Consider the following 344-nt stretch of genomic DNA (forward strand, 5'->3'; position numbering starts at 1 on the left):
GACAGAGCACTGAAAGACAAGAATAAAGTACAATGTACAATCACATACTATAAAGTGAAGAATTCTAAAACAGAAAATAATTTCGGTGACTTTATTCTCCGCACGTAATGTTTCTGCTGTTTCAATAAAGTGGGTTTTTTTTTCACCTCTAATACACCATAATTAATCGTTAGTGAATTAGAAAAGGCTACACGTCTAGTTGACTGGAGTGAGTTGAATGAATTAAACGGGTGGCAAGGAATTGCAAAGTTGCAGTATTGATTAACATTTCCAGTGTGCAATAGTAAAGGAAAATGTGACCGCTGACCTTATACAATATTAAGAATTCTCTAGTAAATATTCAG

Source organism: Penaeus monodon, chromosome 31 (assembly GCF_015228065.2).
Source record: "Penaeus monodon isolate SGIC_2016 chromosome 31, NSTDA_Pmon_1, whole genome shotgun sequence".
Lineage (NCBI taxonomy): Eukaryota > Metazoa > Arthropoda > Malacostraca > Decapoda > Penaeidae > Penaeus > Penaeus monodon.